Source organism: Asterias rubens, chromosome 1 (genome assembly GCF_902459465.1).
Source record: "Asterias rubens chromosome 1, eAstRub1.3, whole genome shotgun sequence".
NCBI classification, from domain to species: Eukaryota; Metazoa; Echinodermata; class Asteroidea; order Forcipulatida; family Asteriidae; genus Asterias; species Asterias rubens.
The window spans coordinates 4,019,405-4,027,799 of NC_047062.1; the positions used below are offsets into that span (position 1 = coordinate 4,019,405).

At 36.6% G+C, this 8,395-nt stretch overlaps 1 long non-coding RNA gene across 1 annotated transcript; it reads right to left on the bottom strand.

Annotated features, from left to right (window-relative positions):
* Nucleotides 1-837: 837 nt before the first annotated feature.
* LOC117298558 lies at nt 838-5,156 on the bottom strand. The gene is made up of 2 exons (XR_004519977.1): nt 4,957-5,156; nt 838-3,005 (listed from the first exon to the last, which is right to left on the bottom strand). It is a non-coding gene; the product is annotated as an uncharacterized LOC117298558 (long non-coding RNA).
* Between the last annotated feature and the right edge of the window lie 3,239 nt (nt 5,157-8,395).

The following is an 8,395-nucleotide window of genomic DNA, read 5'->3' on the forward strand; positions in this document are numbered from 1 at the left end:
TGTTCAAATCAACTTAACATTTATTGCCAAAAAACAGTCTTAATTTGACAGCAATACAGCGGTCATTAGTAAGTATAAACAAAAGTTAGAACAGTTAACTTTCAAATATAATAAGATGTAGAAAATCGAAATACCTTAAATTAACTAATTATTAATTTACTAATATACACATACTGTCCATATAAGTATTAACTAATGCATGAGCAAAACTAACTTACATTCAGATTAATTTCACTTTTTTTTCAAAATACATTTTTTCCAGAAATGCTTTAGCTTGTCTGTTTGCAACTGCCTTTATGGAACAGCATTGTAATTGAGCAGAAACACAAAACTGTACACAATAAATATATTGCCAGTACTGAAAGTAGTTTAATCCTTCTTCAAAACTGGATGGTGTAAATAAATACGAGACCAATACAAAAACCCCTTTAAAATTGCGAACGAATGAGATGCAAAAAGAAAAACTGGGAAAAAAACCTGTTCAAATCACTGAGAGTTTCCTGGAAGGGAGATACTAGACCAATAATTACATGTAGGTGTTGCAGATAATGATGTGCTAGCCCTTCAATTCTAGTCAAATTTAACCTTGAAAACAGGAAAAAGTGCTGGAGATACAGGAAACATGCTGGAAATGGAAACACTGTGTAAAAAACAAACCCGAAAAAACTTCATCACACATCATCATAACAGGTGATCAACAATTCGCCAAACAGAAGTAGCAACCTAAAGCGAAAACAATGGAAGACTAATTCGTAACGGTTCATGATACAATCATGAAGAGTTCGAGAGGACTTTTGTTGTTGAACACTTTTAACGGTTTACGTATTTGGTTTTAGATTATTTACAAGTTTGTTTTCATTTAAAGGGTGTGGACATATTTTTTTTTTTACAGATTTGCACAACTTGCATGTATAGAGATGGTCATGTCATAGTTGAATACTTTCCCAGAAATATCTTTTCCCTGAAATGGTTTAGTTTTTGATAATTTAGTAAGTACAATTAGTTTTACTTAATTTGATCTTCGATACCCAAAATTCGATGTTCGGTGAAAAGATATTCAAGAGGTCGTCACCTTTCTCCTGTGACTCTGATCACCGATTGACCTGAAATATTCACAGGTTGGTTATTTCATGTACTGTTGGGGTCACATAAAGTGAAAATACTGGACGTTGAAATTTACAAATTTAAAGTAATTTTTCAGATTATAAATTTATGCAAATACTGGTCTTTGTCAATTACAAATTTAAAGTAAATTTTCAGATAATAAACTTTAATAAACTTTAATTTGTTAATCAAATACTACTTGTAACACATTAAATACATGAGTATCTGCAATACACATCACTTACAGACAATAAATTAGTGGAAATGACAAAATTGATAGTGCTAAGTAAATAATATTAGTATTAACAGTTAACATTTTATACTTTACAAACAATATGAACAACAATTTCTTTATCAAAAGAGTGTGCCACAAACCCACACTATAAAACACTGGAAGAAGAAAAAAAAAACTTGGAAGAGCCGTTTTAAACATAAATGATGAAAAGGTAGATGTTTGTTGCATTGTGTCTTGCCCAGATGCTTAATGTCTTGTTACTTATGTATCAAAAAAGGTTTTTTTAAAAGTACAATAACCTAAATTAATTGAAGAATTTGTTGTGTAAAGCTATTTGAAGTAAATGCTTTTGTTCATATTTTTGTCAAGTAAAATTTGTAGGATTCAACAATATTGAACCCTATGGAAAGTTATAAAATTCAAAACTCTTTTCAACTAAAGACAACTGCAGTTGCAAACGCTCTCAAATTTAGACTGGCCAACATTAGTAGTAAGACACATTAGATTGCATTATCAGTATTTTCATTACTTAAGAGGGGTTCCAAATTCAAATCCAATAGATAGAGTCCAGGCAAGGAATTTCGCCTTTAGAAGGGCCAGGCCATTTTCATTTGGTAAAGGGCACTTCCAGTGGAAAATCTTTATCTCCGCTCACACGTGCGTCGTGGGCGGAGCCTAATGGATCGGTCTATTCCAGGCCTGAGAGTCCATCTGAAATTTTTCAAAAAAATTAACCTCCCAGTAAAATGGAGTAAATGCGTTTGTATACCCCTTCAAGCACAATTTTTGACAAAATCAAAAAATCTTTTGATGTCTAATTTCAAAAATTATGGTCTGTACATTTTTTTAAAGAAAACTTTGATTTCATTCCTGGATTCTGATGTTATTCAATCAAAATGGCATCGAACTAGAGTTTGTGAATAGCGAAGAAATTCCTTGTGGGAGCAGACAGATTTATTTGAAGATGCATGCAGTTGGAAGAGCACCAGTACGTTAATCCGGAATGTCATTGGTTGAATGTCCTGCAACAGTCATTTTTTCTTTGTTCAAACCCAAAACTATCCTTCAGTTTAAAAACATGTAGCAGTCGGTAGTGATGACAAACAGTTAAAAGTAGCGTCAGATGAGGAATGATTTGAAGAGTGATCACAAAATCAGAGTTGGCTATTTCAGCAAAGTTTCAAGTTTCCACCATACCAAGACGTCTAAACCCCTGAGTGGTTTATCTGATTTTTCAGCTCATCAATTTGGTTCAGCTGTTTCAAGTTGATCACTAATTGATTTGGTATCTCACATTAGAGGGTATTTTCAGATGAGGAATGAAGTATGATCACAAAATCAGATTTGGTTATTTCAGCAAAGTTTGCAGTTTTCACCATACTAACCAAGATGTCTAAACCCCCTGAGTGGTTACATTAATTCCATTGTTCGGTTCATCAAATCAGTTCAGAGGTTCAAATTGATGATTTACTGATTTCGGATCTCACGTCAGAGGGTATTGGTTCCCTTTCTTGGAGACTTCTTAGGGGCATGCCCTCCTCCTCCTCCTCCTCTCCTTCCAGGCATGAAGAGGTTCACTCTGACCTTTGTCCTTTGCTGTGTAGAGCCTCCTTCAGCTGTTGTGTTGCTGGAGAAACAGCCACCCATCCTGATATCCTCTCAATCACTGCATGCAATGAAATTGGAAAATATGAATATTTTAGTAGAAAAGTAGTTTGAAGAAATCGGTTTAGTTAAAACTATTGGACTGACTAGTCCAACTCCAAATGATGCACTTCAAATAAATTTTTATGAAATACCCCTCCAGCAATTTCCATCTGGTACCTAGTCCGATACTGACTGTAAACCTACAGACACATGCCGTGAAAGACAAAATGGCGCAATCTGAGTGTGACAGGACGACATGATTGATTCTTATGTAAATAAAGACAGTCAAATCAAACTTTTTGTGATTTTTTGTGATCCTTTTGTATTATTTGGATAAAACCAACGCTATGATATAATCTTTAATTGCTGCCTTTAATAAGTGATGACTGCAAAGCTCCACTTACTTCTAAATTGATTGTTCCATTGGAAATGTGCGAAATTTCATCACAATATGCACATACCAGTAAGGTCCCTGGAAACATTTTTCCAAATTCAAGCTTGAATGCATACACTAATTATTACAGTAATAGCATTGAGCACCGACTATGAATAATAACCCACTCACCCTAAATCCTGAATATCAAATAATTCTCAGAATCTTTTTGACTCCACCAGCTGTTTTTTCCATTGAACTGCGCAACGCATGAAAAACTTAATCATTATGTGACATGTGATCCAATACAGTCTCAAGATATATTGAGAATTATCTTATTTGTTCAAATGAGGCAAGGTTGTGTCATGGCGGTCAAACTTGTAAGTCTACAATGGAGCTTTCCACAGTGTTTACAAGGGTTATAGAATTTTTAGAATGTGGAGTGGACAAGTTTTCACGTCTTACGTGAACAATTTTTTTTCTAAATGACAAGGATCTTTGTACGAGTTATGTAAACAAAAATTGAATGCATTTCGTTTGTGCATTGTTGCAGACTGTTTTCGGGGTGAAACCTGTCTTTTCCATAAGATTTCACTTTGTGATTATGTCTGCGAAAATGCACTCATGCATTCAATAATATTAATTGTTCATCCAATCCAATACATTCAACTAGAACCACTGCTATTCCGACTACTGTGACAGTTGCAGAATGCTATAAATAGCTCTTGGTCATACTTTCACCGCAAGGAAGAGCTGAGACAGACCATGTGTTTATAAATTTGATAAAATATTCTGAATTATATTTATTCTTAAGATTGTTAAAAAATAAAAGGTAAAACAAAGTTTGCAATTTGAAGGATCAAAGGTTTCTGGTTAACGCAACTTGAGTTTTGAGATAGTGCAACTTTTAAAAAAACCTTTATAGCACACAAGCGAACAGAATGTTTTGAAACTGAAATTTGAACAATGACTCAAGTGTGAATTGTTTTTGTATGATTGTTTAAGAAAAATTTAATCAAATAGGGCCTACATGTTCTATTCAATTTGTGAAGTTTATTACTGTAGTTTAAGTTTGGATGACAGTGCATGCAACATAAACTACATACATTACAGTCACGAGTGATTATTTCGTTGTGTTACCGACTTACATACTGTAATACTTACAATTTTACAGTCAATACCAAACCATTTCTACCTCCATGACCAAACCACCGGTGACCCCAAACCAAACATTTCCGCATCAGAGTTCAGACAGCAAAATTCGTTTCAATTTTAATTCATCCCGGAAATATAGAATAATAATTGTTGTGGATCATAATATTGTGCGCAATAAGTGTCTCCCAAATTCGGTATTATTCTCTACAACTCCCTACAGCCATGGAGGAAGAAAAACACATACTGCCCTGCTGTGTCGCATCATCATGCCGAGGGCAGTTGAACGGGGAGGCTATCTAGCGCATACGAAAAGTTGCAACAACGGACTTGCGTCCTTCCTTCTGACCACCGTTCCAGCCAGGGTCTAAATAATGGCTGTCCGTGACAACTCGTTTTACTTTTAGAAGGAAAAAATGAGGTCCGACTTTCACTTCTGACTTACAATTTGAAAGCAAAGTAACACGTTACAGTCTGCACTTTCTCAAATCTGCCATGTTCGCAATCATCACAGGGTGTGTCGTGTCCAATAACTGTCTGCTGCTGTCAGTTGGCGTGGCGGCGTGGGAAAGTTGAAGATCAGCAGTTGATCGTGAAAATATTGATTGTGCTACTTTTGACGGCCGTCGTGTGTATACTGTACGAACACATATCATACGGACGTGTAATAATGTGATCGATCGCGATTTGTGGATCGTGCGCTATCGTTTTATTCAACAGACCGCCCTCTATCAAGAGTTCTCGTACAGTACAGCCTCTTTTTCGAAAGTGCGTTTTGCGCGCGTGTACGTAACCAATAACTGTTTCAGTCACTGGCCATGCCAGTGCATTGGCGGTCGTAACCAATAACTATTTCGGTCACTGGCCAGTGACCGAAACAGTTCTTGGTAACACTGGCCACTGACCGAAACAGTTGGTTACGACCGCCAAAACGCACCCCAGGCTTCAGCTCCGGGGGCCGGGCCATTTCAAGGCCCCGTGTCGTGTCAAAAGTGCGCGGCGTTTTCAAATTAATTTGTGGAGCTGAAGCTCAAGCCGTGGTTTCGAAAAGGGCATTCAACGCCTACACACATAGGCCTAGCCCAAAAGCCCGGTGCGAGCTCTTGTAAACACCGGAGAAGAGCCGGGCGAGTCAAACACCCATGAAGACATAGCAATGAATAGTGTTTTGGTGGCTGCCGCTGTTAACGGACCTCCGGCTCGGTCCGTTAACAGCGCCAGCCACCAACCCGGTCATTACCACGCAGTGAAGACCGGGTACTCGCATTGTTATTGCCTAGTTAATATGTCTGCATGCGTTTGTAATGATGGGCGATGGGGTAGGTCATGGTTGTCAATGAAACTAGATGATTAATCGCCACAAAGTGTCCTCTGTGATATATTTTTATTTTTGGTAATTTAAAAAGTGCGATGCAGTTTGTCAAAAAGTTCAGTATCTTGGTGGTGTAAGAAATCAAGTTAAGTTTAAAACACTGTGCAAGATCTATTTTGCCTTTTACGCCGGTGCAGTGTTCTGGTTTTGCCTCGCCATGAACGAATTAAATTTATCTGGATTTGTGTATTATCAAAATGTGCCAAACTGTGTCCATGCATGGTTGCATATAAGACTCAAAACCATTATTGCTTACACTTTTTCTAAACATTAATCAAATACTCTCTAATATTTATAAAGATTATCTCTACACATCACTTAAAAAATTCGAGAAATAGAGAACGGTATAATACGCCATATACAAAATCAAGGGATGAATTATTAGTTGGCAGGTTCTTTTATCACCGCTCTATGACGTAGGCACTGACGTAAGCGATGTTCGTGGCTGATTAGTGATCAAAGGTGTATGACAGTTATAAGGGTCTCTCTATATTTCAACATTTCTACAACACCGCAGCTTTCGAACTGAGTTAGTATTGGATTTGATGAGCCACGGGAATAATACTCGACTTTAGACGTCTGGAGCCAACACGGAGAGGTGAGTTTATGAACCGCGCCAAATCAGACAAAATTTACAGTTAGGCTATACTCACTGTTCATGTCTTGCGTAAGTCATTTTCTTGGATGATTTTGTATACTGATTTTTGAATACTTTTGAATAAACAACTTGGTGTCGCTGTGCTGATTGGCCACACGGTACTTTCACGACTGTGCCGTCTTTATTTAGAGGCGATACTTGAATGTCTTTTCTTTCTCAGTGAATAAAAACCTCAAGGTGCACTTTCAAAGATTTTCTTTTTCATTGGGAGTAGAGAGTGGACAAAATGGTCGATCTTTTGCCGCAGTACGTTTACATATGCATCTTGAGATGTCAAACCCTTTTTTAAGGAGCAATAATTTCATTGTATTCCATCTTTTTTTCTAAGAAATGCATTTTTTTGCCATGTTTCAGTGCCAAATTGGGAAATAGACGTGTATGTGGTAATCACGTAATGGCAACATTTGGTTAGAAGTTTACGGCAGCTTTCGATATGGTATAAAGCATGTTGAGAAACATTTCACTTCGAAGTAGTGTGGTTTATGATGTCAAATATATCAGTTCTATGCCCCATATTTTAAACCTGAGAAGCGTTCGTTTGCGTTACTTTCAATAACGCTTCACATATTGTATTCCAATTATGGAGCATTCTTCCTGCGTGGACATTAACCGCTCCAGATTTTCTCAAAACGGGACAGTTATAATTTTAAAAAATTATATAAAAAAAAACCCGTTCCCTTTAATGTATGAATTGTTGACTGATAAACTTTCACAATGAAACATTTTTCACCAACAAACATTTATTAAAACAATTGTTTTTTTAATCCCCGTCCGACCGACGCGTCCGATGAGTTTGATATACTTCTTTTTAGCAAAACTCTTTATCGAAACATTACACGGTTTTCACAGAAATCAAGACAAAGTGGAGCACTTTGATATCCATAACATTATATGACTGAAAACAAGTTCAATGGCTAAAAAAAGGTATACTCGGGCACGGTCAAACCCGTAATTCCTCAACAACATCTTAATGTATTATTACATTTCGCCCGCACGCAGTAATGCAACCTTGAACCTCAAAGCCAGTATTTTTGTATTATTATCTGATCAAGACGAAAAGAGATTCCGAACCAGCTTTAATTGGTTGTATCGATCTAATGAATCGGAATTTACATGTTCTTCTTAATCCAATGAGACATTTTGTGCACCAGACAGGGATTTATAATGGTATAGGCTCTAATTTAGTGCCACGCAAAACTGAAGTCCGTCTTTTGAAAATATAAGTTAGATTGACGTCAAGAAGCGCAAAACAGCTGACGATGTGAAATAAACTGAAGATAAAGAAAATATTGCTGTAAATATTGTTCAAATTTGATAAATTCGTAATGCAGGTGCCTTTGCTATAGCCGCATTCACAAGAATAGTTAACGGTCTGACGTTTCAACACAGCAGAATCTTTCTCGATAGCGAAAAGACAACACAATAAACATGAGCAAACACGTGGTATATTGGTGCAGTTGATGGTGATAACCCTAAGTTTGTTTTCTTTACTCCCCTCTGGTTTTGATTTATTTTAAAATAAACATTTACGACAAAAGCGAAGTAGCAAACGGACAATTTTATAAATGGAACCGAAGCAAGGAATATGCTTTTAAATGGGTGAACATGTTGACGGGTATGCGCTGAGAAGCTTATTGCTATTACATGTTCTTGGGCATGCATGTGCAATGAGCTGAATTGATTTTTAGAGTAGGTGTGTTGTTAACACTTCTTAGGTTCGTAGTAAAAAGGCCCTGGTAAGCTTTGGAAAATCTCAGTAGTTTACAATTCAATTCAATTCAAACTCGTATTCATGTCCATACTTCATGAACACAGTACAAAGCCATAACAATAATTTATAAAGGAGAACCAATA